Here is a 27,538-nt window from a genome sequence, read left to right as displayed (position 1 = left end):
GCTGTGTCCTAAGAATAAATTCAATCAATATATACGCTTGTGTTTTTACAGCACAGTGCGATTGTGCTTCCATTGTGTTGATTGTTATTTAGGTCCCTTGAGACATGGGTACCTTGCTTACACTTTCACCCGCAGCTTTTAATGTGCATCCTATCTGCATAACAAGTTCTCAGCACCTTCGCTGACTTGCTCAGCAGGTACAACTTTAAAATTGCTCCAACTTTGTGTACATTTATTATTAAGCCTAAAAAACAATGAAAGAAAATGTTTTCTGAATACAATACATGTCTTTGCAATCCACGCGTTTCTTATTACCTAACATTGACTGGACAGTAATCACCCACTCATTGCTTTGAATGCAGCCATCTCAAGTTAATTGCCCTTAACGGACAAACCAAAGAATAGCTCTTCTGAGCTCGGTAGTTCGTCTGCGAGCAATGGAACCAACAGATGACTGCCGGTGCAGCGTGGCTAGGGCGCAGACATTTTATTTCCCTTTAATTCTATTGAATTTAGTTATATTGCTGCTGCTGGAAAGCAGTTAAACGAATCCACCGTCCTTTCTGTGTGGCAGGGCTTCCTTAAAGAGGGACACACTGGCGTAGATCCTGCTAACCTCTCGCGAGACATTGGACTCCTATCATGGATATTCAATGTGGGTGCAGAGTGGGGCTTGAGACCATACGGGGCAAACCGAACTAGCACTGAGCTACAGGCAGGGTGCTGGACTGTTTCTTGTGACAACATTTAGAAGCACAGGCATGCAGGTCAGTCTGCGTCCGACCTGGTTATAAACTGTGGTAAGGGGCAGACTGAGCCAAAACTCCATATCACCGGTGACATGCTGGTGCAGTCTTGAGCATCTTGATACTACGGTGTGGCTGGTGCCAGTCCTGATAATTAAAGGTTGGGGCGTGTAGCGCACAGATGCAATTCTGTTCTTTATTATAAAGGTAGAGAATGCACACGTCTCCAGTTATCTTGCACCCCCTGATTCTCCAAAGCAGGGCTATTGCAGCACACCGGAATCTGATAGACACACACCAGGAACCAAAGTGTGCTAATGGTCCCAATATAAGCAACACAACATTGCGCCACATGTTTACAGACCATACCTTTTACTCCTTTGTTCTCTTTTAATTAAATGCCCTATCACTTTCTTCCCTGAAGAATACATTGCTGAGCACTCCATAAACGTGGGCTTTGTTTCTGCTATGCAGAGTAAACTGTCCGAAAATGCCTAGTATTAACCAGATTGCATGTCATAAGTCTCACAATCTTCGTGAGTCCTTAGAATGGGAGGTTTTTGGTTTTGCTTATGCTACCCCGAGCGGGATTGGTATGCCAAGACGTGAGTCCTAGGCCTGGAGGCCAAAGCCTACTCCTCACTGACCTACAATGATGCCGAAACATATCTGGTGATGTTTGTGGCCTCGTGCTGCAGGGATGTGACCTAGCAGTCGAGCTGGACTGCCCCTTTTGGGATATGACCAGCCCAGAACTGCATATGGCCTTTCCCCTTCTGTATTGCCTTGGCAGGCTGAAAAACGATGGTGCCCCCCAGAGATTCATTCTTCAACTTCTTGCCGTTGCCTTTTGGTTTTGCTCCGGTTTCAAAGTAGTCACAGGAGTTGATGCCAAAGCTTTTCCTCCACCCTCACCAGCCCATGGATGATAGTGCATGAGGGACAAGCTTACCGCAGCCACCTCCTGAAATCCCTAATACTCCGATTTCCCGTCCCCTTTCCTTATACTTGTGGATATTCCGTCAGTTGGGATGGGACTGGAGCTTTTTGAAGCACCATACAACGTAATGTTCTATTTTTTTGTGATGCGGGGCCCGTTTCGCATGCTTGGCTACAACCTCTGCCTCCCAAAGCCCTGCCACCGGAACCCGCCCTTCAGTCCTTCGGTCGGGCCGGACTCTTCAGCACCAGCAGGTTCTTCTGTTTCCCACCTTTTCTATCTTCTGTCAGGGTTTCTTTCCCCTTGCCTCTGGCTTTGTGGGCCTTTTCGCCTGCTTATGTCGGGACTAAAAGGATTAGCTTCATGCGCATTGTGTAAGCTTAGCTATTCGGCAGCGGATCCACACACATTGTTTGAAGTGCCTAGGCCCAGATCACAGGTGGTGTGTGTGCTTCCCCTGTAACGCACTTTCAGCTTGGACACTCGTTCGACGTCTTCGACGAAGAAGTATTTTGCCAGGTAGCGCCAAAGCACATTCAGGAATTCGTCACAACGAAGAAACATCTACCAGCAAGTCACTTCCTTTTCAGGACAAGCCGGGTTGGGGTTCTTCCTCTGAGGTTCCAGATCACGGGAGGGGCGGTTCATGCCCTAGCACTACCGGGACTTGTCACAAGGCCCTTGTGGCTAACCTGGATACCGGAGCTCGCGCTGACGTTACCCTGTCAAGGGCTAAAGCATGTACCAACACTGCTGAGGTTCCCTCATTGGGGTCTAAAGTTACACAGGTGCCCCCCGAGCTCCCCTCTAAGAGGGCTAGGACAGGACTATTCCTGGCGTCGCTGAGGTTCCACGCAGAGCTAAAAACACCAGGGCAATCCCCGAGAATCCCTCTTTGTGGGCCAAATCTGCTACCAGCGGCGCCGAGCCTCTTTGTATAAGGAATACACACAATGAGGTTCAAGCCACAAAGAACCTTCCAGTGGTCTTGCGGGCCGAAATGGAACGTTCCACACCCTGTGACTTCAACAGCATCCTTGGCGCCAAAGGAGCAGCCAAGTCTACTCGTAGTGCGGAACTGGAGTGGAACCCATCGTGGTCTCTTCCGAGTGTACGTTTTCAGGGCGAGGGTGGTGTAGTCAGCCTACTTTGTCTTTGGTCAGCACGTCATCCCCACTTTTACACAGATCCGTGGATGTTTAGGGCAGCTTGCAAACAATTTCTACTGAGACCTACTCCGCCTCAGAGACCTAGTCCTTAGCAAAGGTGTCATCAGTCCGAGGAATCTTTCTTTGATAGGTTCCAAACGCTCATGCATTCAGAGGAAATGCGGGAGTACTTGGCTCGCAGATGTTGAAACAAGGACGATCGCACTCTAGAAGCTATAGGTGGAAGAAGTCTGTTAACTCAGCAGTGCAGCTCATGCAGGCTAAGGCCCCAGCGCTGCTTGCAGCCACATATCCGAGGCTATGGAAAGCACTAGTCGAAATTGAGTAGTTTATCTCAGAGGATCATCTACATGAGTTGAAGAGTGGCTTGGCAGATGCAAAAATGGTCATTCAGGACCTTCTTGAGGCGCCGGCACACCACGTAGATACGTCAGCCAGAGATGTGGCTGGCATGGATGCGTGCCGGCAGGCATGTCTGCACGCAACAAAGGTTAGAAATGAGGTAGGGCACAAGATCTTAGACCTCATGTTTGACAGGCTTGATCTGTTTCACAGCATGACTGATGAACTTGCCAAAAATAAGGTCAGTACACGAACGTCTGAGTCGCTGTCTGTCTTGACAAAAACCAGTCTCCTCATCAAAGCATACGCCTTCCTTCAGGGTGGACGTTCCAGATTCTTCTCTTGGTTCAGTGGGGCTCCAGAAGCAAAAGGCAAGGTTACAGGATAGCACTCAGAGGAAAGAGCTGCAGAAGACAACTATTTGAGGGTTTTTCTCCCACCAAGTTGCTTGAACCACCTCCTCCGCTGCTTCCGCTGACGAGGCAGCTAAATGATCTATTGGCATGGTCCAACGAAACTCCAGTGGGGGGAGGTGGTTCTCTTCACTGGGGGTCCTGGAAGACCATTTCTTCAGATTCATGGGTTCTCTGTGAGCAGCTGCAGGGTTCAGGCTGCTTCTTCTCCCCCTCTCCTCCTTCCCGTCCTACTTTAAAGCAGATTGGCTCTCCCTCTCTGACTGCGGAAATCAACAAGCTTCTCGAGTTGAGGGCTAGAGAGCCCGTTCCGACTCTGGCAATTGAACAGTGGGTCCTTTTCCCGTCTGTTCACGGTGGCAAAGTCCATTCAGGCAGGCCGTTGCTCCATTCTGGACCTGGCAGACCTCAATCTTTTCCTCCCTATCCAGAAATTCAAGATGACCACTCCTGCATAAATCCGTTCAGCCCTTCAACAGGGTGATTGGATTTATGCAGTGGATCTAAAGGCTACTTAATTACAGATCCCTATATGCGCCTCACACCGAGTTTTTGAGATTTTCGTTGAGTCCCATTTCCAGTTTCTAGTCTTCCCGTCTCGTCTCAATGCAGCACCCACAGTGTTCACGAAAATGATGGGCAATTTTCCTCTTTCTCCAGAGTATACATGTTTACCCTTACCAGGTCCCTTTCCTCCGTCTCCAGGGTATACATGTTTACCCTTACCTGGACAACTGGTTGGTACGAGTTTACTCCCTGGAGAAAATGATGGCTCACTTAACATTGCTCTACCTGCTTTAAGATTTGGGGTTGTCGGTCAATTGGAATAAGTCCATCCTGACCACAAACTGTTTGAGCCAATGGCGTCCGCGGATATCAGGCTGGGGTCCTGGAAGACTACCTTTTTGGTGGCTGCAACATCACCAAGGACAATCGGTGAAATACAGGCCCTGGCGGTGGATAAACCATTTACTACCATTTACTACATACCACCGAGATAATGTGGTGCTACGCACATACCCTACCTTCAGCCTAAAATGGTGTCTGAATTTCACATCTATCACGAAATGTCTTTCAGTATTTTTTCCAAACCCATCACCCTAGTCAGAATTCTCCACACGCCTGATATCCGGAGGGCTCCAAAGTTTTGCCTTGATAGGAGCAGGGCATTCCGGAAATCTCTTCAGCTCTTCGTGACTTTTCGTGAAGCGAATAAGGGCTCTTCTGCGTCTAAAGCAACCATTGCTAGATGGATTGTGCCAACGATTCTGGAAAGTTATTGCTGACAGAAAAAGCCACACCCGACTTCACACTACTCTAGTCAGGGCAAAAGTAGCCTTAATAGATTTTCAAAGGCATGTCCCTTGTGACGACATCTCAAAAGCAGCAACGTTGGCTTCACTGTCTGCCTTTTGCAAGCACTGTTTGCCTGGACATGAGCTCACGAGCAGATTCTTAGTTTGGGCAGGCAGTGCTGAAGAACCTATTCAGTTAGGGTTACAAATAAAACCTTCCACCCATTGGAAGACATGTGCTATAGAATCTCCCACAATTATGAAGGAAAGGGGACTGTACTCCTAGTCCATTGTCCCCTTTCCTCCATACACCCTCCCTCGATTTCCCCCCAAAAACCTCCTCAAATGTTTGTAACATCCCGCGCTAGGTTGGTCTAAAAGGACTAAAGGGTGAGGTCTGTAGGGGTCGTAAGGAGGCCAAGCAACACAAAAAAATTGCATTGTTTTTCTATGGTGCTACAAAAAGCTCTGGTCCAGCCCCGATGGACTGAATACCCACATGTATGGAGGAAAGGAGAAATGTACTAGGAGTTACAGTAGTGACCACAGTGAGTAACTTCCTATTGCATCCATACCAAAGCTCCCACTCGGAGGGGAGGGCAGGATGTAAGGACTATGATAAGGGAACTAGTACTCATGAAAATTATCATATGTAATTGGGGCTTTATCTCCACGTCCCAGCTCTTAATATATGAGCCAAAGCCAAGCTGAGGTGTCTCCCCCTAGCTGATCAAACTAGATGTGCCTAAAAAATACACCACCCATATCGATCAAGGATAACCCATGGTTGCAGAGGTATGACTACCTCCAACTGTCCAAACAGTGAATGGCAGAACGCCTGCACATAAATGAAGTGATTGACTGAACAGAAAACCTAGCGATTAATGACAATTTACCCTAATTTAACAAATGCTGTGTATTTACCCATACCTTAAGGATTGCATACCGATAGCGGGCGACAGACTAGGGGGCACGGAAGAGTCAAGAGTTCATCCACTTCAATAGAAGAGGGATATGTAGTAGGTGTAACCACTATTACATTGACAAAGTTGGGGAACGAACTGAAAATGTACTTCTTTAAGCACCCGCTTAAGTGATTCATTTTAGACTGCTTACTGCTGCCTCATGAACTGCAAAACTCTTTCTCTGATTTAACACTTGCTGTCTCTTGGGGGGGGGGGCCTTCTGGTTGTCACCTTCCACATTCTAAATGCTCTTACTCCCTCCACCACTGGATTACTTTTGCCATTGTTTGCGCTTGACCCGTGATCCCTTTCCTCTAGGCTCTTGTACTGATCAGAATTTACCAAGATGTGAAAATGACCAGTAGTTGTCCACATTAGTCCCATCTCACCGCCTCACCTTCCTTCATGGTGTAATGTGAAGTAATTTTGCATTGCATTTGCAATTAAAAAACAAAGAAAACCGAACAGAAGGATGTTTGCAAGAGGGAACACAGCCAAGGGAGCATGTTGCCAAAGGGTGCACAGAGCAGTTATATTTACAGTCCGCATCGAAGACCAACCTCGACTGTAGGCAACGAGTAGCCTAAGATAAAAGAATCCTGAACCAGGGAAAGTGAAACCATGTACGTAAAGATGAACTGGAGGTTGGTGCCTCCACCAGTACCAAAGGTATCCAAAAGATGTTCATTGCTCATGTATTGCCTTCTCACTGTACTCTAATTTCTAGAAGCCCCACTTACTGTTCTCTGGAACAGAATCCTCAAAGAAACAAATGAAAATTGTGCCATGGTAGGCCCAACAGGAGGCCAAGTTAAATCAGAAACGTGATGTCCCAAGATGAAGATGAAGACTTGGTGGGGAAACTAGGAAGACGGTACAACCCCACCAGGGCACCTCAAGAAACTCAAGTGGATGCCTACTGGATCTTCTGATTCAGAGCTGTATGCCCCTAGAGAATTCCTTTAATGGGTTTAAAGACCCAGGCGATCGAACATGAGGAAAAGGCCACAAGCAAGGTGCACTATGCTGCATATTAACTCCAAACATGACCCTGGAAAAACCGTAGTTCAGCATAGTAACTGCAACCGCAGATTAGGTGTCTAACTGACCCCCTCGGTCCTTGATGGTTAATCAACACCGTAATCAAACTGGAAACTACAAAGTTTTGTTGTATGTGAAGGTGTGCCAAAGAAACCCTGACGGCATTGCCAACTGAGCAACCGCACAGAACCCAAAACGTTATTTCCATAAGGAGGCACCAGAAATGGGATTGACCTACCCTGAGAACAGGAAATGTAAACCGCAATAATTGGTTCCAAGTTTGCTAGTGCGACAGAACCCAAGGTCAGAAGGCAGGTTATATGGGGATAGTAGCTTGTTGTGTGACAACCTCCGAACCTGTCCATTAGTCCCGATATGGACAGCTGTGACCCATTTCAATCAAGCACATGCCATAAATAGGGGTGTGGTGGTTAAGAAGATCCCACTGAGTGGATCCTCACACTGACTAGTCTTATTCTGAACATAGTCTGCCATGCAGTAAAGTGGGTGCATCATAGACAGTGCACTAACAGTACTGAATGCATGCCTTTGGATCTCTTATGCCCTTTGGTGCATTGAGGAACCAATGCCACATATGCTATAGAGCCGTTTGTCCCATGTTTATCTGGAGGAGTGTTGAGCAGGTCAAACAACCGTACAATGGATCATAGAACCTCTGTCACCTAGGTCAATTGACCCTTCAATTTTCACTACTTCGGAGATGCTCCTAAATCGTAAAGAAGTCTAATCACAACAAGTTTAATTGCCTACTGGTCTACTGCACCAAACAAGAACCGCTACTATACCTGCTTTCCTATTCCTTATATACTCACAGCAGTGAAAGCCCACTTAACGGCAAAATCTGAACTGGCTCAAACCATGACAACCGTCACTGTAGATGCGACTCCCCTGGCAAGCAGTATGCAGTTGTGCCGTGGACTTCCTTCAATGTACCCTCATGCAAATCTGCATCATGCTGGGCAGATGGCACAAGAGCTAAGCCCTCACCTCGGGGACAGGTGCCGTGCAACATGGGCTTGAAAACCCCAGTTGGCAGGTAGAGCACCTCCTGCCCCCAAGTCTACAAAATGGAGCCCATGAGTGGGCAACAAGTAACAGTGCAGGAAACCAGCCCAAATTAGTGTGCATCACCCTCTCCATGTCCATCTGACATGTATTTTGTATTTATTTTTACTTCTGTAGCACCTTACACCAAGGCGCTTTACAACATGTAATGAATTGGTACAATGAGTGCCAAGATGGTAATTGCAACAGTACAGAAAAGAAAGAAAATGGAGCAAAAGAAAACCAGGAAGAAGAAATGAATTGGTGATCCCAAAAATCGGCCAAGAGGGGTAAGCAACATGACGAATTGTCTCAAGACAAAATCATCCCAAAATAATTTACATTGAGGAAAGAAAAATATTAAAATAATCGCACACATTCAGGGACCCAAAAGATAGAAATTATGGAAGGGCTTGAAGAAAGTCCGAAATGTTCAGGTTTGGCTAATTTGGGAGACAAGTTAAAACATCACAGCGGTCTCCAGATCCACTGCCACAGCCAGCTCGTGAAAAGTCTTGTCTTTCGGCACTTCCAGGGACCGTTCCAGCAACAGAGGGGGACCGCACCAGCCGCAATAAAATAGAACAGAAAATGTAACAAGTCTGGGTAATCTTCAATGATAAGAGAAACCTTTAATGGAACAAGCAACAGAATCTGAAAAATGTTGCTTTATCAAGAACTGATATTCCCCGAAACAGATTGATGCATCAGACCCCTCTAGCACACCAAGTCCTAGCAGATGGTGGTCTTTCTCCCTCGGGAGTTCTCAGCAGTGTCGTTCTACAGGGATTGGTGTTTAGGAAGTGGAAGCACCAGATCATTTGCAGTGTAAGCATAAAATACAGTATGTGCCTACCTCACAGAATAAGCAGTTTTTGTGGTTTTTTGCTGAAGAAAATTGGTGAACCATCAAGGTGGATAACAGTGAATCACCTTGCGACTTCCTGGAAAGTAGTCCTCAGGGCTCCACATTATGACAAAGCAGGGAATAAATAACAGTATCGTGATCCCGTCTAAGTTGCTATTATAGGTTCAGCGCGGTCCTCACAGTGGGGCTAAAGTGTTCCTACTTATGCTCGGACCTAAAAATGAAAGTACGAAACGTCTGTCACCATACAGTTTTTTTGTTCCACAGGTTGTAATCTAATTGAAATATGTGGTTGAAACTTTGTGTTGTTGTAGGCTCCAAAAATCACACTTTGTTAGGAATAGTGATATGCACGGTCAAAAAACAGACTATACACCAATTCAGTGCAAATTTGCTTATGAGGCCTTTACCTTGGTCTAGCACCATTGTGGGTTAGGATCCTCAGTTTTTCTAAAAGTTCACTTTGGCTCAGTGGTGAGGTGTGGACTGTTCAAGTACTCTTTTAAACAAGCTGAGAAACGCCCCCTTGACAGAATCCCGCTAAGCAGATGACCTCCTATTTGTTATGCATTCGGTTTGCATGCATTTAATCACTGCCACCCGTAATGTTATTAGCCAGTGCATCTATGAAAAGAAATGTCTGTGCACTGTCCCTTGGACACTCGCATAAGGCAGGGAGTGTGGGTAGTCCAGAAGCATGCTCAGTCAAGTTACTCACTCAGCTGTGGCCCCTATCGCTTCCAAAAGCTGTACGAGGGGAAACTATTCAGAGGTCCCCATTGCGCAGCTACATGAACCAGGCTCACCCGCGTCACCACTTAATGAAATTGAGGTGAACTGCTGCATACCCGTAGTCTGCACACCGTTAAACAATTTTCATGGTCTGCAAGAGCAAATGTCCCTGGCCCAGCCGAAAAGACGACATCCCATCTTATGTTGAACGGGGGACCAAGTCCGTTGGGGCCCCTCAGAGCCTGCAATTTCAACCAACTTTCTGATTTCCCATGAAGCCCCGCAGGCAGGTAACCTGTGGAGGAAGTACCACCATTTCAGACCCTCGCACAGCAGGTATCCAAGGAGCCAACATCCTGTCATGTTCCAAGAAATAAAAACCAGAGGTATCTGTGGTAAAATTGGTCTCCTATACCCAGTAATGCAGAAAGGGAGGGGGGAGAGCGGTTCACAGTCGGTGGAACAAAGACTTTGGGATCAATTCCTTGACTGTTTGGAAACTTCACACAGATAGGACTGGGACGGGTAGGAGCAACCTGGAGTAATGCGCATCAGTAGCGCGTCAGTATTTAATGGGCAGTATGAATAACCATGCCGACTGCACTGCAGCTTACTTAAGATCTAAGGGATTTTTTTTACCTCTGAGACAAATGTATTGGTTTTCCATTAAGACAACTGCAAGATGTTCCTGGAATTCTTGCTCACTCCAGCGGAAAAAAGGATAAATAAGGTACAGCCTACAGAAAATGGGGCTTTTCGAGGGGATTGGGTCCTCCAACGTATTCCATATCTTTGATAGTAATCACCACAGCTGTGCTGCTTCGGAAAATTTTCTGCGTCCTACGTCGATGCGCCGTCCCCGAGGACCTCCTCCGACGGCCGACGTCACCCGATGTGATAAGTAGGACGCACGACGCCCGTAGCCTCAGTTCTGTTTTTTTCCGCGAACGTGTTTGCTTCGTGAATCTCGGTACGCATCAACTCTTTGGAGTTTCTGTTGTAATCTTCTCGGTTCTTTGAACCTGTTCGGTTTTGTGAAAAAGCCTGTTTGTGACGATGTCTACCTCGTCTTCAACCCCGCGTCCGGGCTTCAAAAAATGCGGGGACTGTGGGTCCAAGATGTCGGTAACGGACTCGCACAACGCCTGCCTCTGGTGCCTCGGGGAGGCCCACGACAAGGACTGTGTCGACTGCCAGTCGCTCACGGCCAAGGCCTTGCGGGAGCGCAAGAAGAAGTTGTCGGTTGGTAGATTCTCTAAGCCCCGGAAGGCGAGGACTGCGGGGCTTTCGACGGATGAATCGAGAGGCGACTCTCTGCGTCCTCGTCGGAGGTCCAGTGGGTCTCCTTCCAGGAGTCGGTCTCGCCACTCCTCCGCTTCTTTGAGGCATTCCGCGAAGCGCCAGCATCGGTCGCCTTCCCCGTCCTCTTCCGAGGACTCTGCCCGTCGGCGGCTCGCTTATCGCACCATGCAAGTGACACCGGAGGAATGGGCTTCCTTCGGGAAGATGATGTTGGTGATTCTCGAATCGCAGGGCACCGGTCCGTCCGCGCCTCCGAGTGGGGTCAGATGTGATCGGTCGAGAGACACCGCTCGCACGCCTTCGGGCTCAGGTGGTCGGCACGGTTCGCGGGAGAGGTCCCGCTCTGACAAGGGTAACCGTTCTCGCCATGCCCGTTCCAGGTCCAGGTCCCGGTCCTCGACGCGCTCGAGACTGCGTGATCCTGTGCAGTCTTCGAGAAAGACGTCGACGCCTGTGGCGCCGAGGTCGTCGACGGCATCTCTTGAGGCTCTGCCTCCGAGGGGGTCGTCGACGCTGTCGGCACCTAGGTCGTCGAAGGACACGCTCGGAGCTCTGGCTTTGAGGCCTGTGTCAACGCCGTCGATGCTGGCGGCGCTGCGGCTGACGTCGACGCCGATTCTCTCGGCGACGATTCGTTCGGCGCCCTCGACGCCTTTCGAGGCGGTGGTGTCGGAAGGGGCCTTGTGGCACGGGGGAAGCCCCTATGAAGGCTCTGGCTAAGGTCAGGCATAGCGTTGGTCCCCAGGTGTCTTCCTCTCACCACCTGGAGGACATTTCAGAGGTTGATGAGGGCTCTGATGAGGGCTTGGTTCCGGTTACGGTGCCAGATGAGCTTCTCTCGGGCCATAGCCAATTTGAAGACCTGAGGCAGTCACTGCATGCTGCCAGTGGACTGGACACCTCTCCGGAGGTGGAATTTTTTAGGCCTCAGCCTGGCACTCATGCCGATTCTTCGTACTGGTGCCTTATGTCTCGGGTCACCGAGTACTTGGGGTGGTCGTCTCCACCAGGGGAGTTTGTTCAGGATGATCTTACGGACATCCTCGATCTTGGTCCCCCCACTGACCCGGTACTGCCGTTTCATATGGCTCTTCAGAGAAGGGTGGCAGCGGCTTGGACTGCTCCGGAGAGTCTCCCGGCAGTGGGCAAGTCTTTGTCGCGAAAATACCGTCCAGCCAGTAGCGACCCCTGCTACTTGTCCAGGCACCCAACTCCGGAGTGTTTGGTGGTGCAGGCGGCTACGGCCCCGGCAAAGCAGGCGTCATATCCTACCATCCCTCCGGATAGGGACGACAAACGTTTTGATGGCTGAGCAAAGAAAGTGTTTTCTTCAGGGGGTATGGCGCTTCAGTCAGCCATCTCCGTATGTGACTTGTCTCGTTTTCCACACACTCTGTGGAACTGTGTTGCATTAGCGGCTGAACATATTCCCGAAGGGGACGAACGGGATGGTTTCCTTGCTATGGGCCATGCGTGAGGCCGTTCAGTCGGGTTTGGACATGGCAGATTGTGTCAGCCGGTCCATGGTAGCGAGCACCGTAATACGCAGCTTTGCGTGGTTGCGGAAGTCGAGGTTCGCTCCTGATGTGCAGTCCCGGCTACTCAACATGCCCTTTGTCGGTGAACATCTTTTTGGCAGCAAGACTGACGAGAGCCTTGAGAGGTTGTCGACCTCCAAAGCTGCAGCAAAGTCGTTTTTAGCGCTGCAGTTCGACAACCTCTGCCTTTTCGTCCTAGGGGACAACAATGGAGGGGAGTTTCCTTTCGTTATTACTCATCCTTCAGTAAAGCGAGAGGAGCTGTCAGTCAAAGAGGCCACCGTAGGAGTGCCAGAGGTGGAAAACAGGGTACTCGAGGTGCCAAAGCCGCTCGGGCAGTTGCCTCTTTGCCCTCAGGCAACGCCGCAGCCACTACCACTCAGTCATGAGGCCATGTCCCATGGTTTGCTGGTTGGGGGAAGGCTGGCGTAGAGTGGCGTGCCATTACTTTAGATGTGTGGGTTCTGGGGATCATAACCCACGGCTACTGTCTTCCCTTTCGGCAGAGGCCTCACGACAGTCCACCTGGGAACCTCTCTTTGAAGAGTCCGGATCCGCTCCTTGCACAGGAAATTCAAGCCCTGCTGGAGAAAGGCGCCATAGAACTGGTGCCTGTAGCGGAGAGGAACAAGGGATGGTATTCCCCTTACTTTTTGATTTCGAAGAAAGACTGGGGATTGAGACCCATCATGGACTTGCGCGGTTTGAACAAACTCCTCCCGAAGGACAAGTTCAAGATGGTTACTCTTTCTCAAGTCCTCCAGGCCCTTCAACTTCAGGACTGGTTGGTGTCTCTCGACCTCAAGGACGCTTACTTCCATGTACCGATCCATCCCAAGCACAAGAAGTACCTGAGGTTCGCGGTTGGCGACTCGCACTTTCAGTTTCGGGTCCTGCCGTTCGGATTGACCTCCGCCCCGAGGGTTTTCACCAAGCTCATGGTGGTGGTGGCAGCGCATCTCGGGAAAGGGGGGTTCACGTCTACCCCTACCTGGACGATTGGTTGATCAGGGGGAGCTCCCCCAAGCAAGTCCTGGATCATCTGTCCGTCACCTGCCACTCCCTTCACAAGTTGGGCTTCTCCCTCAATTTAAAGAAGTCCCATTTGACGCCAACACAGCGGCTCCAGTACATCGGAGCAGTGCTCGACACATCCCTGGGGCTGTGTCTTCCTCCCCAGGTTAGGGCTCTTCACATTCAGCAGATGGTGCACAAGTTTCAACTTTCCCAGACGCTCCCGGCGTTCGAGTTCTTGAGGTTGCTCGGCCTCATGGCATCCTGCATTATTCTGGTGCCAGAGGCTTGTCTGTGGATGAGATCTTTGCAGTGGGCACTCAAGATGCAGTGGTCGCAATCTTCCAGCAGGATGTCGGACCCTGTTCAGGTCCCGCCCTCGGTCGCCCAGAACCTTTTGTGGTGGGCCATCAAAGGCAATCTGATGAAGAGGGCTCCGTTTTGGCTTCCCTGGCCAGAGGTGACGATCATGACGGACGCATCCCTCACGGGATCGGGAGCTCATGCCAACGAGTTGAGTCAGCAGTCATTGGTCTCCGTCGGAGTCCAGACTCCATATCAATCTGTTGGAGCTGAGGGCCGTCAGGCTAGCCCTGAAGGCTTTTCTACCGACTGTGCGAGGAGAGAGTGTCCTGATCCTGACGGACAACACGGTGGCCATGCACTACCTCAACATAAAGGGGGGGGGGGGTCAGGGTCACTTCCTCTGTGCAGGGAGGCGATGCAGCTTGAGTTCTGGGCCATCCAGCAGGAAGTTTCGATCTCGGCTGTTCATCTGGCTGGAGACGACAACGAGACGGCGGACGCTCTGAGCAGGCACAGCACGATCTCTCACGAGTGGGAGCTGGCTCAGGAGATTCTCCTGGGGATCATCGCCCTTTGGGGGACCCTTCAAGTGGATCTCTTCACCTCCAATGTCAACCGGAAGTGCAAAAGGTTCTGCTCGTGGGAATTTCCTCCAAATGGAGCCTTATGAGACGCGTTTGTGGTGGAGTGGTCATTCCCACTGCTGTACACGTTTCCTCCAGTCCCTGTCATCCCGCAAGTACTGCAAAGGTTACGGAGGTTCGGTTCCCGGATGATCCTCATTGCTCTGGCGTGGGCCCAGAGGACGTGGTACCCGGACCTTCTCGACTTGTTCATCTGCCCGCCATGTCGTCTTCCCTACCGAGCCGATCTGCTCTCACGGGAGGGGGTCAGGTTCTCCATCCAGAGGTCAGATTCCTCAACCTTCACGCTTGGCTTCTGAAAGGTTGAGGTATAAGGATTGGGACCTCCCTGAAGACGTGTTGGAGGTGTTGCTCTCGGCCAAACGGCCGGCAACAAAGTCTCTGTACCGTTGCCATTGGCGTAAATTCTGCGACTGGTGCATGTGGATCCTTTTGAATGTGACATTCCCATGGTTCTGTCTTTTTTGCTTTCTTTTACCCACAGGGGCTTGCAAGTGGGTACCATTAAAGGTTACCTGGCGGCGCTGTCCATATTTAAGCGCTCGTCTGAAGAATGTTCCTATTTTAAGATTCCTTTAATTTCTCAGTTTTTGAAAGGGCTCACTAATGTGTTCCCTCAGTCACCTTTTCTGGTGCCCGGTTGGGATTTGAACCTTGTTCTTAAGTTTATTATGGGTGCTCCGTTTGAGCCTTTGCATTCTTGCCCTTTGAGACTGTTCACTCTTAAAACTGTGTTTTTGGTTGTGGTTACTTCCGCTCGCAGAGTGAGTGAGTTACAGGCACTTTCAGTTAAGCCACTCTTCACTGTGTTTCATAAGGACAGGGTTGTCCTTCGAGTTCATCCTTCCTTTCTTCCGAAGGTGGTTTGGGAATTTCATTTGGGCCAGGAGGTTGTTCTTCCGGCATTCTATCCTCCTCCGCATCCTGGTAAGGAAGAGGAGAGGCTCCATAGGCTTGATCCTAGGAGAGCGTTGAGCTTTTATATTTCACGCATGTCCCGGGTCAGAGTGGACGATCAACTCTTCATTGGTTACGCTGAAAAGCATTTGGGACAAGCTGTGACGAAACAGACTTTGTCTTGTTGGATTATTTTGGCTATCTCCGAGTGTTACTGCTTGGCGGGTAAGGACCCACCGGCTGGCTTGCGGGCCCATTCTACCAGGGGTATGGCTGCATCTACTGCCCTACAGAGGGGTGTTCCTATTCGTAACATCTGTGATGCAGCCACTTGGGCTTCTGTACATACTTTTGTACGTCACTACTCCCTCAATTCCATCCGAGGACAGGATCTGGCCTTTGGCAAGGCAGTCCTTTATTCCGCAATTTGATTGGGCATGCTAAATTTGTGTTCTAAATTCTTTTCCCACCTCCTTGCTTTGGTACTGCTTTGGGAGTCTGTCAAAGATATGGAATACATCGGAGGACCCAATCCCCTCGAAGAACAAATTACTCTCTTACCTGGTAACGTTCTTTCGATGGGATGGTCCGACGACGTATTCCATATCGCTCCCTCCCTACCTTCCCCGCTGCAGAATTTCTTATACGATTGCAGCTTACGTTTCCACAAGGCCTTGTGTGTCTGACTGGCAGAAGACTGGTGGCACACGTTCTGGGGGAAAAAAATACAACTGAGGCCACGGGCGTCGTGTGTCCTACTTATCACGTCGGGTGACGTAGGTCCTCTGGGACAGCGCATCGACGTCATCGATGTAGGACGAAAACGCCGAAAATTTTCCAAAGCAGCACAACTGTGATGATTACTGTCAAAGATATGGAATACGTCGTCGGACCATCCCATCGAAAGAACTTTACCAGGTACTTGTTCTTTTTTCCTTTTCCATAATGGCTTTATAAAGCCTTTTCGTGACTGATGTTCTACTGCCAACGTATTCGGGCTTGAGAAAGAACTTGATCTGTCCAGGGATTTAAGTTTGTAAACTTACTGCAAGTGAAAAACATGTATTCTTCACCTTTCTTTTCCACATTTGGTTTGGTCTATCCATCCAAACTCAATAGATGTTACATATTTTTAGAGGACAAACCCAGCTTGGCAGTATTGTAGTGCTGTACAGGTCAGTCATAGAGCAAAACATTAGTAGCGAGAATTTAACAAGTCTTCAAATAAACAGTACTAATTAGTTTGTGTGTGTGTGTGTATATATATATTTCTGAGGCTTGTGGAATCTGCTTAGATCACATGCTGTGCATAGGCCGACATCTAGTGGAAGCTGCGGAGTATTACAGTTTGTTTTTCGAAACTCGAAAATGGGCGTCAACACAGGCGTGCCAGTAATACTATCCCTAGTGTGACGTCCACTGTACCCAAGATCCCTCACGCGTCTGGGATCCTCAGATTGTTTTTTTCCGCCATACTGGTCGGAAGCATCTTGCGGAGTCCCCTGGCCTTAGCCATACTTTTGCTAATTATAGAAGTTTAAAATTATTTATTGACATCCTGCCCCACCCCAACGTCGACCCTCGACACTCGACGACGGCTGGAGAAGACATCGACCGTCGGCTGCTGCACGACGGATCTGGGCCTCGGAAGGCCGCTGGCCTCGGCCCGGGCCTAGTAGGCCGCTGGCCTCGGCCCTGCAAGTAGGGAGAGTGGGGGGTGGTACATACTCTTCACTCTTGGTATATAGGTACACCTTATATATTTCCTACACTTACCAGCCCGCTGCCTCAAGGTGCGTATGGAGGGTACCCCTTTCCAATTCTGCCCCAAGTGCAACCGCAAATACCCTTGGGTCGACAGGCACGCCACGTGCAATCTCTGCTTGCCGAGGGACCACCCAGAAGCGAACTGCAGAGCGTGTAGTAGCTTTAAGCCTAAGACACTTAAGGACCGTTCGACAAAGCGTTGGGCCCACCACGCCAGGCAGGCGGCCATGGCAGCGGAGGGCGCCTTCAGCGATGGCAGCGACGCCGTACTTTCGGACGGCGAGGGCATTACGGCGTCGAAAGACTGCCGAGCGCAGGTCCCCGACCTCGGAAGGTTGTCCGGCAGGGCGGCTATGGGGGAAGACCCCCGGCGACGCAAGCGCTACACACCCTACACACCCTACACACACTAAGCACACTAAGTCCAACCGAACCTCGACGACGTCGACTTCTCGGAAAGAGGCACAGATAGAACGGTCCGACTCGGTGTCCTCTGGGCGCTCTCGATCGAGATCGCCTCATGACGCAAGGCAATCATCCACTCTTGCCAAGAGTGCCTCGCTCCCTAGATTAACGGAAGTTCGATCGTCGGAAGACGAAGACGACTTCCACCCCCAAGCCGCGCTCCAGGAGACCGAGGCCGCAGTTAACACCAGCGAGGCCCCACGCTCGAAACAAGATACCTCTCCAGACCCTCGACGCCAGGCGTCGAAAGTCTCTGGGGCCTCCAAGGGGCAGGGAAAACATTTTTCCACGCACGGGGAGGGGGGGAAACAGCAGAAAGCACAGCCTTCCACTCCTGTAAGACCATCCTTCCACCCTAAGCAGACAGACAAACATAAATCTACTGGGACATCAACATCCAGCAAGGGTACCCTTGATAAGTCCCTCTAAGTCCTCTAAGTTGCCTACTAAAGTCATACCCTGTTCCAAAGAATGGTCCAGTGAAGACATAGACAGGGTCATGTCAAGGATGTCTTCCTTAGCTGATTTTTATGACAAAAACCCAGAACATTTCCTTTCGTATGACCCTCAAGGGGCCACACCCTCAGGCTCCTCTGATCCTATCCCCCTAAGTAAAAAGGCCCGGTTCGAAAGACCTGAACCCTTCGAGGTGCAGCCTTACTCTACTCCATACCAAGGACAGCCTTACTCTACTCCATACCAAGGACAGCCTTTCCCTGAAGGGGACCAGGAGTTTACAATTATGGAGGAACAAACCGGGACTGAATACTATGCGGATGATGAGGACCTGGAGGAGGTAGAAGATGAACAGGAAATCTACAGAGTAGATTCCCCGGTAGAGAGCGAAGCCCCAGTTACCGACTCGCCAGTTGATAACAGCCCCTCCTTAATGAAGTTCTCGCTCGCGCAGCAGAACATTTTCACATCGACACCCACGGTGTACAGGAGGAAAGGGACTTCGCAGAAGAGTTGGTGGGACAGAGGAGGACGGTCGCTCAGACCATCCCTATCCTTAAATCCATCCAACGTAGAATTGATCCATCCCTGGTGAATCCTAACCTCACCAGAGCCGTCAACCCCAGAGTCGAAAAACCTTTTCGGGCAGCCCAGTCTGACCCTCTTTATATAAGAGGACATCTTAAACCAGACTCCCTAGTGGTTACCAACACTCGGAAGAGGGCTGGGACACCCTTATCGTCGTAAGAAGCTCCTCCCGACAAGGAGAGCAAAAGACTGTATGGGTTTGGCAGGAAGGTAGCCTCAACGTCCGCCTACCAAGCAAGGATTGCAAACTCCACCACCCTGTTGGCAAGTTACAACTGCCATCAATGGGAAGAGGTCGCGGCGCTCATAGCCTCTGCTCCTGAACCGTTAAAGGGCCAGTTGGCTCGGATCTCGGCAGAAGGGAGAGCCGTGTCTGGTTGCATATTAAAAGCAACTTTCGACGCCGCGGACAACGCAGGAAGATTGATAGCAGAAGGTACTGTTATCAAAAGACATGCGTGGTTACGGCAGTCGGGGTTCAAAACAGAAACCCAGGCTTCATTAATAGACAAGCCGGTGGAACCCGATCTTTTGTTTGGGAAAGCGGTCGAAGATGCACTTAAAAATGCCAAGGACGAGTACGAGACTCTCAAATCCCTTGGCCAGCTTACCAACAAACCCCCTAACCAGAGGGGGAACAGTAATTTTCGTCGCCCACGCGGCCAAAATTCACAAAGAGGCAACTATGCCCAAGGACAGGGTACACAATGGAACAACAACCAGCAGTCTACCCAAAGTTACGGCAGGGGTAACAAGAGAGGTCGTGGAAGAGGCAGAGGCAGCCCCAACAAGCGAGGTGGCACGCCTCCACCAAAGCAGTGACGCTCAGTTCAGGGTCCCTTCTCACGCAACACCAGTAGGGGGACGCATTTCCAACTTCACCCAGGCTTGGGAAGGGATCACCTCAGACAGATGGGTGCTGTCAACAGTGTCCACAGGATATTGTATAGAATTACTGCAGCGTCCCCGGAACCACCCTCCACGACAAAGAATACACTCCTTAGAACATCAGAAGATCCTTCTCGAGGAGATCGCCATTCTGCTAGAAAAGGACGCGATAGAACTCGTCCCAGGACACCAGGTAAACAAGGGTATCTATTCAACTTACTTCCTTGTGCCAAAGAAAGATTTGACAATGCGCCCAGTATTGGACTTACGGCCTGCCAACAAGTATGTCAAGCCCCAAAAATTCCGTATGACCACGCTACAAGAGGTAATCCCCCTCCTAAAAAAGGGGGATTACATGGCAACCTTGGATATGAAAGATGCTTATTTTCATATTTCCATGCTCCCAGCGCACAGAAAATACTTGCGCTTCAAAGTGGACAGTCGCCACTACCAATTCAAGGTACTGCCCTTCGGGAAAGCTTCAGCACCAAGGGTATTCACCAAGGTACTGGCGGTGGCAGCTGCACACCTACGCAGGGAGGCAATCCCAGTGTACCCTTATCTGGACGACTGGCTCGTAACGGGGGAAACCCCAGGAATTTGCAGGTCAAACATTCAGAGGACTATCGACCTCCTCCACGAATTAGGCTTCTCTATCAACGAGAAGAAGTCAAGTCTGGTGCCAAGCACCTCAAAACAGTTCCTAGGAGCAATCCTAGATACTCAAAAAGGGTTGACCTTCCCTTCAGAAGAGAGAATTCGGAATATACTACTGCAAATTCCACATTATCAGTCAGGTCAACAAATAACGGTGCGCAAAGCAATGCGGTTACTGGGCATGATGGCGTCATGCATTTACCTGGTCCCCCACGCGCGTCTGCGCATGCGTCCCATGCAGGAATGGTTGGCGAAACAGTGGTCTCAGGCAAGTGGTCAGTGGGACGATCTAGTGGTCGTTTCGCCAACACTCGTACAGAGCTTACACTGGTGGACAAGAGAGAATCTCGCAAGGGGAAAACCCTTTTACGATCCCGAAGTACAGGCAGTGGTGACTACAGATGCATGCCTGACTGGGTGGGGAGCTCACCATCTCCACCACACAGCTCAGGGTCTCTGGTCTCACTCAGTAGCCAAGAACCACATCAACCTGCTAGAGCTTCTGGCAGTATTCCGAGCGCTTCGGGCGTTCGAGCCCCATCTGCTAAACTTGTCGGTGCAGATCCGGACGGACAGCACGACAGCCATGTTCTATCTGAACAGACAAGGAGGGAATCGTTCGCCAAATCTGTCCAAGCTTGCCCAGAAAATCTGGATATGGGCACTCAGACGGAACATCTTCCTGTCATCACAACATGTTCCAGGGGAGCTCAATTCCCTAGCGGATGCCCTAAGCAGAGACTCCCTCCCAGAAGAACACGAATGGGTCCTTCACAGAGATATCGTAGAAGATCTCTTCTCTCAGTGGGGTTTCCCCACTATAGACCTATTCGCCACAAGCGAAAACAAACAATGCCCAGGATTTGCATCCAGGTTCCCCCAGCCAGACTCCCAAGGGAACGCCCTGTGGATGAACTGGTCAGGGATGTTTGCGTACGCTTTTCCACCAACTCCTCTCATCAGGAAAGTGGTGTACAAGATGAACAAGGAATCGATGACGCTCATCCTAGTTGCTCCCATGTGGGCGAGACAACCATGGTTTCCACACCTACGCAGGATGGCGGTGTGCGAGCCCATCAAACTCCCAGCCTGGTACAACCTACTGTCCCAGCAACAAGGTCTAACAGTGCACCAGGAACCCAACTCAATGAACCTGGCAGCATGGCTCCTGAGGTCATAGAGTTTGGGCATCTCAATTTACCACAGAGGTCTATGGACATCCTAAAAGAATCCAGGAAACCAAACACAAGGCACTGTTACTTTGACAAGTGGAAGAGATTCGTTATTTGGTGCCAGAATAAACAAATCAACCCAGTTGATTGCACTCCTTCCAACGTTGTAACATACATGCTCCACCTGCTGGACGCAGGTTTGGTTTTTAACTCTCTGAAAGTACACCTGGCAGCCCTCTCGGCTTACACCACATCCCATAACAAAGTATCATGGTGGAAAGTACCAGTAGTTAAAGCCTTCATGGAAGGAGTAAAGAGACTTCACCCTCCTATTTCGAACCCACCGCCAGGATGGGACCTCAATGTGGTGCTAGCTAAGCTCATGGGCCCCCTTTCGAACCCATGCATAAAAGTAGTCTCAAACACCTGACTTATAAAACGGCCTTCTTAGTAGCCATTACCTCTATAAGAAGGGCCAGTGAAATTCAGGCTTTGTCAGTGCAGGATCCTTTCTTTACTATCCACAAAGACAAACTGGTTTTACGCACACACCCTAGGTTCTCACCTAAATTTATATCTAAATTCCATGTAAACCAGTCCATCGAGCTTCCGGCTTTCTTCCAGAACCCGCAAAGCTCAGCTGAGGTGAAACTACACACCCTTGATGTGCGTAGGGCGGTCCTCTACTATGTAAATAAAACCAGACCGCTAAGGAAAACAGATCAACTGTTTGTCTCCGTAGCTACAGGCAGAGAGGGGGATCGCGTCTCTAAAGGCGCGATCTCGAAGTGGATTATCAACTGTATACAGCTGTGTTACTCTCTTTCTGAAAAAACTCTGCCTTTTACGCCAAGGGCCCATTCTACTAGAGGCATTGGGGCCACTCTGGCTTTCATTGCAAATGTTCCCCTCGACACCATTTGCAAAGCAGCTACTTGGAGCTCTATTCACACTTTTACTCAGCATTACTGCATTGACACTCATTCCAAGACAGATACACAAGTGGGACAAGCGGTTCTAAGACACCTGTTTGCTCATGACCCTTCTCACATCCCACCTCCTTCTTCGGGTACTGCTCGCTAATCTATGCACAGCATGTGATCTAAGCAGATTCCACAAGCCTCAGAAGGGATACATTACTCACCGTAATCGTATTTCTGATGCTTGTATCTGCTTAGATTCACATGCGACCCACCCTTCCTCCCCTCCGAGAGAAGGCGCATGATTGCTTGTAGTCTTACCTTTCTGTCTATCTGCTTGGATTATCTGTACTCGCGCTACTCCTCATGCTTCCTCATGTCAGAAAAAAATACAATCTGAGGATCCCAGACGCGTGAGGGATCTTGGGTACAGTGGACGTCACACTAGGGATAGTATTACTGGCACGCCTGTGTCGACGCCCATTTTCGAGTTTCGAAAAACAAACTGTAATACTCCGCAGCTTCCACTAGATGTCGGCCTATGCACAGCATGTGAATCTAAGCAGATACAAGCATCAGAAATACGATTACGGTGAGTAATGTATCCCATATCCAGAGTCGGCTGCCTTTTATGTGAGGCACCCTGGTTTTCAACCGTATCCTACTTGAGATAGAAAACTGGTAATCTCTCTGAGGTGAGAGTATTTTACTCCCTATTTTTATAAATGGAGAGTAAATGCAAATTTTAAGGGAGTAAAAATGTTTTCTCCTTCATAAGAGTAAAAAGTGTGAATTACAATAGGTGCATAAAGTTAAAACTGAATAGAAAAAGGTTAGAAACAAAACGGGAGTTGTACTCTGCGATAACATGCAGTAGTGGATCGTGCTCTGGGGTCCAATAAACCACCAGATACCAGAGAGCTCAACCTCATGGTTGTAATTTGTGTCCAGCAAGCACTTAGTTGTGTCTTGTAGTGTCAATGAACTGATAATTAATATTGTGATGGCTAAGCAAGATGCTAAGTTTTGGTCAAAGTTGCGTGTTAAGTGCATGGCTGCTGTTCTGTAGTAACCTGCTCCTCATCCTTGGTGGTTGTGAGAATGTAGTCGACTAAATGAATGACCGCTCGGTGCATTTTGGATCAGTAATGATGCATGAGTGTTCTGAAAGTGACAATTGCTTTGTGCAGGCTATGCCATGATGAACACCATCAGAACACAATCGAACACGTTACTTTTTTGCTCAGCTGTTCAAGGACTCGGATGCAATGCTTTTAAAAAGTGAGAGCTTGTTTTCTAGTAATGTAGAATGCAATAAATCTACATGGAATTGTTTGTCTGACTCAAGTACGTCTATTGTGGTGGCTGTTTCTACTTTTATTAGAGCCTTGAATATTGAAATTTATTCTTGCACATAGGTTGTATTGTTTTTGTAATTTTCATTGTTTTAAATGTTTTCTGTTTTGTTTATTCAAATTTCTCGTTTTTATTGATGTTAAAGTTTACATTTCTTTTTTTATTAACAATTAAAACATTTTTAAAAACAAATTAAATGTGCTAATTGGGACTTTAGCTCGTATGACTGAGGATGGCTGGTGGGTGTGCTCCTGATCCCATGTATCTTGAAAAGTAACTGGAACTTGTGATATTTGTACAATAAAGTAACATCTTGCTTACCTGCTGGCTCCCTGATTGTTCCTGATGCATCTGAGCAGGAAGCCTCAAGCTTACAGTACAACACTCTTTTTGCAACCAAAAAAGTGATGGGTGGAAAGTTTTGAATGAATCTGAAACACTGGCATTGCTCTGGAAGGTTGGACCGCCTTCCAGACCACTGTTTTTTATTTTCAGACATCTGCGCCATTGCAAAAGGAGTCCAGCCATATGAATATCAGTTGGGTACTGCCACTAATGGTAGCAGCCCAGCCCAAACTGCTTGGCTAGGCCCCCTCTGCACAGAAACACAAGCAACCCCAGACATGTTTAGACATTGTTGGGCCTCCTCAGTGAGATGCTGCTTGGTTCCTTATGGCGCAGCTAGCAAGGCATCCACGTCTTGGCATACCCTCGCTCACATAGGGAGACAAACTACAACCAAAGAGACTCATGCTACTCCTCACTGATGAGGCCCAACAAGTCTGAAACATGTCTGGGGATGCTAGCGGTCTCGTGCAGAAGGGATGTGACCTAGCAGTTCGGGCTGGACTGCCCCTATTGGGGTGGGACCAAGCCTGATTTTCATATTGTCCTCCCCTTCGGTAATGGCTTGGCAGCGAAGAACCATAGTTTGGAGGGTTGCCCAGAGCAATGCCATAGGTTGCGATTCATTCTAAACCTTCGTCATCACCTTTTTGTTTTTACTTTTTGGGCACTAAGATGCATTTTGCAATAAGATAATGCTGAATCTAACATCATAATCATAGGACAAGTCCTAAAGTATAAAGTGGGGGAACTAAGTGACATATGACATGTGCAAAACGATAAGTTATGTCATGGGGCATAGGTCAGAGCAAGGCAATGCTGCCCCCTTTTAAATACATGGGGCAAGGGCAGGTATACATCTGTTAATGGAGTGTACCTGGCCTAGAGATACATTTATTTGATTGGGAGTAGAACAGGTTTTCTCTTCTGTGACACAATAGTAATCATCATGGAAAGTAACGTTTGAGGACATGCAGTATTCCAATAAACATTTGACAAACTTCTGCCGACCGTTCTCACCTAACATCGCTTTTTGATGCCCACAAGTGATCTACAAACTCTGGATTTTAGGTTCTGTCAATTTGAATTTTTGTAAAATGCTCGTGTTTTCTCGTTGATAAACGTTGGCCTACAATTACCAGAATGCAAAGTGTTAAAAAACCGGGACTTGTGAACCGCTAACAGTATAGAAAGGAGAATGTAAGATCTCAACTCTCGTAAAGAAACATTTCAATGGAGATTGTAATATATTACCCTGCTTGTAGTGATTCTTAGTCATACAGCCTCTTATTATGTACTATTAGTTTAAATCTGCAGTTCACATACTGGAAAAGCTGCAATCATGAAAATGGAACAACAGCTTTGAAAAATAACATTTTTGTATTCTGCTTTTTTCTAGCAAGAATTGCGCACTTCTTCCACTGTTCTGTTAGCTTGTCTTGTGCTTACCCTTGGATGCTGGTGCAAAGGCGTGCATCACATTCTGCATACACCCCATGGACAGATCCACAGGGGCCACTAGAGGATGAAAAAAAAAAAACACCTTTTGCTGGTTACCTGGGGCAAAAATACCAAAACACTGTGACGCCATTAGCCTTGGGTGGTGGGGAAGAGGAGAAGTTTGTGGCAAGAAATGTTTAGGTATGGACAGTGTTTCGCCTGAAACTACCTATAATCTCAAGACTTGTATCCATGTCTGTCAGGTTTTAGAAGTGACCTTCTCCAGCATTGGATCTTTCATGGATTCACATGCTTAGAATATTCCCCGTCGTCAGGCTGGGAATCCTCGGTAAATTATATAGACCTTTTCCATAGGAAAAATTTCGACACTTTTGTGTCCTATCTACGTCGTTTTGGGCCGCGTACGCCTGAGCCACTAGGACGTAGAGGTATAAGTAGCCCCGCCCCCGCGGCTCCCTCCGATTTCAACCGTCTTCCAAAGTAGTGCGATTACCTCGAGTATCTACTATTTTATTAGGTTGTGCGTTCTTCTGCTTTGACTGTTTCTTTTCGAAGAATGTCTGAAAAGGCGTTATTTCGTCCGTGTGCTACATGCGGTCTTGAAGTATATGAAGGAGACTGGCATATGGACTGTATTTACTGCCTTCACCCTCATCACACGGCGGACACGTGTGAGATCTGTCAGGGCTTCTCACAAAAGACCCTAAAAGACCGCAACAGACGCCTGGTTACTTGGCTCAATGACGGAGCGGGTGCGTACCTGACATCGGGGGTAGGCTCTACAGCCTCGAGATTCTCATCGGCGGAGGATGACCGTGATCCGGTTGCACATCCAACCGATCTGGGATTACAACCAACTGGTTCAGGGTCGCTCTTTAGTGGAAGTGCCATTCCAGTTACCTCTTCTTTACTGAATCCCCAGGCTGTTCTGTCCCTGGAGGTGTTGAACACATTACAGAAGCTGTTGGAGCGGTTGGACACTCGGTTACCTCCGCTTGCCCCGACAGTGTTACAGGCCTCGCCAGTCATCGACGAGCCAGGCCCGGCTCCTCGCCCTCCACCCTGAATTCCTACCGCTTACCCGGTTGAGGAAGATCGTTCTCGTCCATAGGAAGAACTATCAGAGTCGGAACGTGAAGGGTTGGGTTCAGACATCTCGTTATCCCCCTCAAGGGACCCTACATGGGACTCTGAAGCGGAGATGGAAACTCCGAAGAGTCCGGCGCAGCCATCACCACCTGATGTACTGGGTGCTTTCCATGCCATGATGGGTAAGGCATGTGCGGAATTTGGCCTAGTCCCAGAAGAAGAGAAAAAAGATTGTTTTCTGTTCGATCATATGGGCAAGAGAAGAAAGGCGATATTTGCTATCCCCATTTTAGACCATGTCTGGCAGGAGGGACTAAAAACCATGCGTCACCCTTTTTCAGAACCGGCAGTAAAAGGTCGATTGGAAAAGAAATTCAAGGCTCCGGAATCGACTCCCAAGTGCTTGACGTCTCAACCTTCGCCGGAATCAGTGGTATCCGCCGCGGCGGCCAGAAAGGCAAGGTCGCAACACAAATGCACGACCCCGCCAGACAACGATGCCAGGAGACAAGATTCTTTTGGGAAGAAAGTGCTATCGGTTGGAGCGACTACAGTTAAAGCAACCAACTCCCTGGCTATTATGGCCAGGTATGATGGGGAGATGTGGCATCGGCTAGCTCCTATCTTGGACCATTTGCCGGAGGAACACAGGAAGTCTGCCATGCTGCTCGTACGTGAGGGAGAAGAGGCTTCCAATCATTCCATTAACGTTGCTCTCGACCTGGCGGAATCAGGCTTTAAGCAAATCAACAATGGCGTAGTTTTACGAATGCAAGCCTGGCTTAAGTGCACGACGTTCAGACCAGAGGTACAATATAAGGTAATGGATATGCCGTGCGAAGGAGAACACCTGTTTGGGGAGAAAGTGGATGAAGCCTTGAAGGGCATGAAAAAAGATTCTGACACGGCTCGTTCCCTTGGAGCCCTCCAGAGTGGTAGGAATTTTTGTTCCTTTCGTCCCTTCAGAGGAGCATCAGGTAACTCCCGGTTTGGATCATCTAGAGACTGATGTTTCAGCAGATCCTCCTACTCTTCCCAAGGCTACAGACGTGCAGCCCAAGCTACTCGTAAAGGCAGAGATTACCAATCCTCCAGAC

At 49.0% G+C, this 27,538-nt stretch overlaps 1 protein-coding gene across 4 annotated transcripts in view; it reads left to right on the top strand.

Annotated features, from left to right (window-relative positions):
* RPTOR (regulatory associated protein of MTOR complex 1) overlaps nucleotides 1-27,538 on the top strand; it is a 2,822,438-nt gene that overhangs the window by 99,646 nt on the left and 2,695,254 nt on the right. The gene's annotated exons all lie outside the window — the stretch shown is intronic.

Source organism: Ambystoma mexicanum, chromosome 3q, assembly GCF_040938575.1.
Source record: "Ambystoma mexicanum isolate Mex_15411 chromosome 3q, UKY_AmexF1_1, whole genome shotgun sequence".
Classification (NCBI taxonomy): Eukaryota; Metazoa; Chordata; class Amphibia; order Caudata; family Ambystomatidae; genus Ambystoma; species Ambystoma mexicanum.
This window is presented reverse-complemented; position numbering and strand designations above follow the sequence as displayed.